Source organism: Enoplosus armatus, chromosome 9 (assembly GCF_043641665.1).
Source record: "Enoplosus armatus isolate fEnoArm2 chromosome 9, fEnoArm2.hap1, whole genome shotgun sequence".
NCBI classification, from domain to species: domain Eukaryota; kingdom Metazoa; phylum Chordata; class Actinopteri; order Centrarchiformes; family Enoplosidae; genus Enoplosus; species Enoplosus armatus.
In genome coordinates, this window is record NC_092188.1 from 6,370,462 (window position 1) to 6,377,433 (window position 6,972).

The window sequence follows — 6,972 nt, forward strand, 5'->3', positions numbered from 1 at the left end:
GTCAATCGATTGGTTGGTTGGTTGGTCCGCCACTTTGGTCTGGACTGAAATAAATAAAAACTATTTGATGGGAGTGCCAATAAATTTTATAGACATTCATGGTCCGCAGATGATGAATCCTAACTTTCCCTCTAGCGCCACCATGACGTTAATGTGACTTTGGTTTATGTTGCCATGCTAACACAATAACTAAGATCGATCGAACAATCACCCAGACATCCAAGGTAAAGCAAAGCATTTTATTGCAAGTATTAGTCAAAGATACATTTCAAACTGAAGCAAAGCAACACTAAAAGGCCAACAACCTATAAGAGAGAGTTACAAAAGAAAGAGACATTTAAAATTGAAAGGAATAGAGCTGTTGGTACAACAGAGCCTTTGCAACATACAGAGAGACTTAGACATGGATCATCTGGTGGTGAAGGTTCACTGTTCAACATGTACATCCATTTGCTGGTGCCTCACTCAGGAGGTATCAGAGCCCAAGATCTTTAGTTTGAAATAAAACTGACACAAGAGTGGTGCTACATTGACAAAAATTACGACAATCTGAACAATCAGTGTACACAGAAAAAATGTTTTAAATCCTTGGCCACTGTCAAAGATCTGTCTTCAAAGCCATTATGTGTATACAAGGGAAAAACGGCATCAGGAGCCTAATCTCTTGTGCAATATTTGGTTCAAAGTCATTATTGGAATGCAAATGGGATGAAAACAGGTTAAACATCTGATAGCCATGGGAGTAAACATTAAAGTAAACATTTATTAAATGATTAATTTAATTTGGAACAGGATTGACAACACTCAAAAGCTCCATGTCTCTGATCCTCCGATGGGGTGAGGGACAACCAACATAAGAAATAAAAATAGAAAAGAACAGCAATTCATCACAACACAATTCATCCTTGGTTCATTATACAGGTACAGGTCTCTGTAATCCAGCACTCTGGGGAACCTCCTGGTTCCTGTCAGGCCATGGTCAAACTGTATCTGAAAATACTGTTCTTTGGATTTGCCGTCAGTGACAATACAATGACCACGAGTAAGTTCACACAAACACAGGGAAGTGTATAGAAGTCAAATTGTTTTCATGTCATTCAGAATTTACATGACGATATCTGAATTGTCCTGAGGCAGTAAGCACTGCTCATCCTGTTCAAGCAAATGCCAAGAATTGATTCCACATGCAGTTTGACCCAGACCTGGTTTCTGTTCCGACACTAATACAAGTGGGACAGAGCAATTTTTCGAAAGCTTACACTTGTTTGTACATCAGAGTTCATTAAGTTCTGTAGCAATGTTAGTGGTTTACGTGAGAAATGAGAAGAGACGAGGATGCCGGTTGGGGAATCAGGGCAGATCAAGTATGTAGGCTTTGTTTCTTAGTAGGCCACCCAACACAGGCATTACAACGTCACATGGAAATCTGACGATTATGTAAGAACGCACTTAAGGCTGAGGCATGTCTTTTCTTGTGGAATGAGACCTGTTCCTGCTGTAAAATATTCTGGCACAAGAAAAAAAAAAAACTTGACAGGAGAAAATTTAAGAGGAAAGAAGCAACGCCTACGCTAAAATATTCACCATGATCCAAAGAATTTAGTCTTTCCAACATCTTTCCTTCCTTCCCCCGCCGCTTTTTGATTTTTACGCTCTCCCACCTGCTATTTACTGGCTCGGGTAATTTACATGGCTAACGTACCAATTAGCAGCTTGGGATGAAAGAAAAGTCAGCTATTCGACACTCAAGTCAGTGTGGTTCAGAAATGGTTCCCTTCGTCAGAGATGAGCTGCAACATGTGGGGGTTGGCATTTGGCCTCCTCAGGTGGCAAAAGAAGAGTGGAGGGTAAAGAACATCAAGAAAAGGAGGAGGGGGAGTTGACCCGTAATTATCAACCAGAACCTGATACACGGCTCTGTCTCACCAGGTCAACTCCACCTCTTCCCTTTCCTCCACCTCGCACCCCCCTCCATATTGTTGTGCTTGCGTGTCTAGGAGAATAAGGCGTCAACATGGAGGGGGAGGGGCTAAAGGCCTCATCCTCCTGGCTCCGCCCCCACCATGCTGCAATATGATGCGGAGACTCCAGCCGCCTGAACGCACACTCAATAAATACACCATAAAATATTCCGCATATATATATTTCATATATAAATTTAAAGAACGACACATTTAAATAGGACAACAAAATAAAAGTCGGCTCAAGAGCAATTTTTCAAAATCGGATAAGTATTAAGACAAAACAGAGAATATTTTTACAGTTATACTTATTTTGACTCTAAAATAGTTACCGTATAAGAATATCGCAATCAGGCATTACTCAAGCATTATATGTCATAATAAAAGCAATTTGCAGTTTTCTTTCATGTAGTATAACATATGCAGCATACCAAGGTAAGTGAGGTGCAGTGTTTTTAGAGATCTCTTGTAATAGAAAGAATTTCACCCCCTGGACTGAAAAGGTGCCCACAGAACTACAGACCACCCTTGGTTTTCAGTCGACACCCTACCGGCTCAAGACAGGGATACTGCTGGGCACACATTCCCTCCGTCAGGGACAAGACACATGGCAGGGCATTGCACTAAGATGAAAGAACGCCATGGGCTGCTACTAGGGCTGGGCATCGTGAGAAAAGTTGAAATACTGACACTGGTTCTGCTGATTTCATCTTTATACCTGCTGTAAAATAACACTTGAATTAAAGCACACTTCACTATGAAACTTTTATGTCATTCATGCTTTTTTTTCTGCCTTTTCAAGACATTTTAGATCCTACTTATGTTGATTTAGTAAAAATGCCCTTCAAGAAGAAAACCTTGATTCCTCAGTGCAAGAATCTGCTATTGTAAAAACAGTTTGGGATGCTTCAAAATGTTGATGCCAAAATCTGGGAGGTACTGATATCATGTTTTGACACCCAGCCCTAGCTGTAACAAAGTGTTGAGCGGCAGTTCCAGAGGGAAAAACCACCACCCGATTGCAGGCTGACTCATCGGAGCCACCAACAAAGTCACGAGAGCATGAGGCACACTTTTAATGACCGACTGCTTTGTTTGGGAACACACATCCCTTCGACTCCTCGTTTACACTGAGGTTTGGATCCTCTCCTCCTTCTCCTGGTTCAGGAGGAAGAAGGGGGCTAGAGGGACAGAGGTTGAAAAAAAACCTCCTGGCTATGTGTCTGAGTGAGAGTGGCAGTCTCTAAAGTGCTGTGCTATGTTTGTCATTCGTGGGCTGGGCTGTGTCACACCACACTAGTGTCAGCTAAGACCCCCAACCACCCCTCCACCCACCCACCCACCCACCCACCCAAACGCACATTCCACTGTACCAACAACACCATTGGTCCAAGACACTAAATGCACTAGGAAGCGAAAGCTCAACCACAACCATATACTTGGCATGTATCCTATTTTCTATGTAGGTTTAATATCTAAATACAAGAAACTAAAAAACAAACAGTGAGTGTGTGGAAATGCAGCCAATTCCTGCATTGCAATGTGTTCTTGAAAAGGAGATTCTATTTGTTTGACTTTACATTTTATCTTTCAATTTACAGCACCATCAAGAGGAAAGGCACTTTCTGTGGACTTTTTCTCACTCCATTGCTACCTTCCACTGCAAATAGAGAGCAACCAAAATCAGGGATATTGATCGATTACTCGAAATGGAATACACCTTTACTTCCATTAAAAAAAACAGAGACACTGACCTTTTTAAATTTATTTGGCTAATTTTCCTTCACCAGACAGGTCATGGGTAAGATGTGTGTTCTTCAGCATCCATAAAAAGACTTGTCTGTGTTGTTAGCAATCCTAATTGAGAGCCAAAGGCCACAGCTAGCTGCAAGCTGTGAGCTGAGTGTACCCTTTTTATTTCAAGTCTAACAAGTCATTTTAATAGGACTGGAAGGACAAACAAGTCTATTCTCCTTACCGTATAACACAGATGTCAGCTGAAGAAAAAATGGACCAAATAAATAATGTCTTCGCATCCCTTCAAGCGTTCACTTCCACAGGCCCCAAATGGTCTTGCTCATGTTAGGTTGCTTCTCTACTACTACTTTGCAAAGCAGAGCTGATGACATTTCAGTTGTAAGCGAGGCAAACACATCTGCTATGTAAACATGTGTTCAACTGCCCTCAAGAGTGTACTTTATACACAAACTGAACATCCATTACAGACAGCAGATAGTGAGTTATAAATGGATTCTAAGTCTCGCAATCAACCTCCAGACTTGTTCAACTTCCAACATCACCTGCCGCAAGACATCATTGCTCAGCTTTGATTCCTTCCGAATCACATGTACTTGAATGAATAACAGAACCCATTACATCTTACTGACCAGACCACACTATTGTCCTTCAGCTCTAATCTTTCTTACGCCTCTTCCAGGGGGATCGGAGGGTACGGCCCGTGGAATGTAGTCCTCTGGCACAGGGGAGTAAATGTTCAGGAGCAAAAGGGGAAAGAGAGCAACAATAAGATTACAGGCTTTGTCACACCGCAGATTTACCGGGAGGCTAACTCTTTGTATTTGTGAGCACATGAAGTGGCTCGGGTAAAGAGAGGAGTCTGAGGGAAGCAACAGAGGTTGCAATCCGACGTAAAACCCCCCAAGGCTTTAAACACAAAAGGAATGGAGAACTACCACCCCCTTGTTACGATATTGTTTGATCACACGTGTCCTTGAAATGGATCAACAACACTTTCAAAACCACTTGCCCCATTCCTTTTCACTCTCCCTCTTGATAAAGGAGCAGGCATCAGCACCAGTTGAAGAAAACCCGAGAACATTTGAGAGCAGAAACTCTGCTCAATACATCAACCGACTCTTCTTCTATTCTACGGTTTGTCGTCACAATAGGTATGTAATGTCTTAATACAAAGCCTTTCGGAGAACAGTATGCAATATTCCCTCTCTCGCTCGAGATTCTCTCCTCTACGACAAATCTCCGACTCTACCAACATCTACAAAAAAGGGGAGAGAAGTAAGCATTCAACATCTTGCAGCTTTTTTCCCCCCAAACATCGAAGCAAGAGGCGGTTTAATTCCACATCCCTATCAATAACAGTATGACAGTCCAAACACACGTCACTAGTTTCAACAACCCCAACACTGTTCACACATACACTATACGTTATAGTGACACAGGAACAAGTCAACAGTCTATTGCAATAATAAAACTTTGTTATTATATCTTTTTAACCATTAATTATCATCATACATTTATTACTAAGATTAATAATTAGACTACATTGTTTTCTGTTAGCAAAAATAAGTGGTGTGCATTACATAATTTAAAATGTACAAATATACTTTCGATCTGGCTTTTAAAAAGGCTTTCAGACACTAGTGAGATCACGAAGGCTCAAATCCACTTGCTTCCACACTGGAAGGCTAGCCTATGACAGGCAGTCAAATGCAACAGAGACCGTACATTATACCTCACTGTCCAAGGGAACGTCTGCCATTGTACCGTTTACAGGTTCTCAATGCTGATCACAACTACTGAGTGACATCCGAAATCTAGAGCTCCCCGCACAAACCACAGCAGTGGGACCTTCTCCTGTCGTTGAGTGAGTGAGGTTTACCGTTTTATGTCTTCTTCTACCCTACCAACCTGCTCATCTAAAGACTCATATAGAGGTTTAGCTTCTGATTCTAGTTCAGACAGAGTAGCACCACGCCTGTGTTCAGTCCCAAAACACAGCTTCTTTTAGTGCAGATAACTTTTAAAAACACCCCCCAGACGAGCTCCAGGTCGTCAGCGGCACAGAGGAGTTAAGTGGTGACTATAATCCAGACACACATTTCATATCAACAGTCAGCCAACTTAACTCTCCGCATTGCTCTGAAGCCAGTCGCAACTTTAGGCCGGTTACATGGACATGGAATTAAACCTAGTCCTGGACTTTCTACTGAAAGAATTCGATTACGACGAGGGTGACTCCATGCCCATGAAGCCGGCCTTTTTTTTTTTAGGTACAAACACACTGTAGCAGCTGGATCCATGTCTGGTGAAGATTAAGCAAAAAGACAACACGGCCTCGCTTTGCTTGAACGCTGCTCTGAAGCAAAGCCAACAGCTAACACTGCTGTATAGGCAAACACAATAAATACATTGATCTTAGAATGATTTGAATGAGATGTATAGAAAAGTCAGTAGACGTTGTTGAGAAGAATAAGAGGCATTGGGTGAAACTTTCTTGCTTTAAACCATCTTATGCTGTCCATTTGTTGGAATATGCTTTTAGATTATTCTACCCCACTGAAATAGGATCCCCATAATGAGTTATGCAGCTTTTGACCATTTAACACGTAACTTCCACCAGGCACTTGAATACTACCTCTTTATGGCCTTTATGCTCCACTTTGCTGCAGTCAGGTGAAAAGTTTTGTTATTCTTAGGAATTAAGAAAATCAGCCTCATTAGCAAACTGATGATGTTCAGGAATTATGAAATTAGGCCCAGTGTTGACAAAGTATTCTCAAATCACAGAGGCGCATAACATCCTTCAATTCAAGTAAAAACATCACCAAAACTGCAGTTGCACCATCTTTGCCTAACAGCAAGGGCAAACTCATAAAAGTTTGCTGATCAATCGTCTCACAGAGGAGCAATACATGAAAGTGCCTAGTAAGTGGCAAACTTCTCTCCTTTCGAGGACATTACCTTTTAAATGAAATGTGTAACGGTTCTTTTGAGTCGTCTAAATCCCCTAAAATCCTCTTCCCTTCGTTTCAATTGATTATTGCACTAGAGGAAACCATCGACGTGATCTCTATTTACCCACCATCTCAAACTCAAGAGAGGGAAATGTGAGATAAAGCACTGAGGGAAATTAATGCATGACGACTACTAAGATTAAAAACATAAGCGTACATGACTTAAATGATTAAAAAACAGTTTAGAATCATAAAATGGTTCACATAATGTAGAAGAAAAATAAAAACCAGAATTAAAT